The sequence below is a fragment of the Lupinus angustifolius genome, chromosome LG04, assembly GCF_001865875.1.
Source record: "Lupinus angustifolius cultivar Tanjil chromosome LG04, LupAngTanjil_v1.0, whole genome shotgun sequence".
Taxonomy (NCBI): domain Eukaryota; kingdom Viridiplantae; phylum Streptophyta; class Magnoliopsida; order Fabales; family Fabaceae; genus Lupinus; species Lupinus angustifolius.
The window spans coordinates 1,180,870-1,181,191 of NC_032012.1; positions in this window are offsets into that span (position 1 = coordinate 1,180,870).

Below are 322 nucleotides of genomic sequence, written 5' to 3' on the forward strand. Positions count from 1 at the left end.
TAAGAAGGTCTGAAAGGCAAAGAAGACCAGCTATTTCTAATGATTATATTGTGTATTCACTTGAGCATGAATGTGACTTAAGCATTGATAAGGATCCAGTCTCGTTCATACAAGCTATGAAAAGTGACAATTCTGAAAAGTGGCTCAATGCTATGAAAGAAGAGTTGAAATCAATGGACGATAATAAAGTTTGGAATCTAGCTGAGTTGCCCGAGGGTTCAAAATGAGTTGGCTATAAATGGATCTTTAAGACCAAGCGCGACTCGAAAGGCAACATTGAAAGATATAAAGCTAGACTTGTCGCCAAGGGTTTCACTCAAAA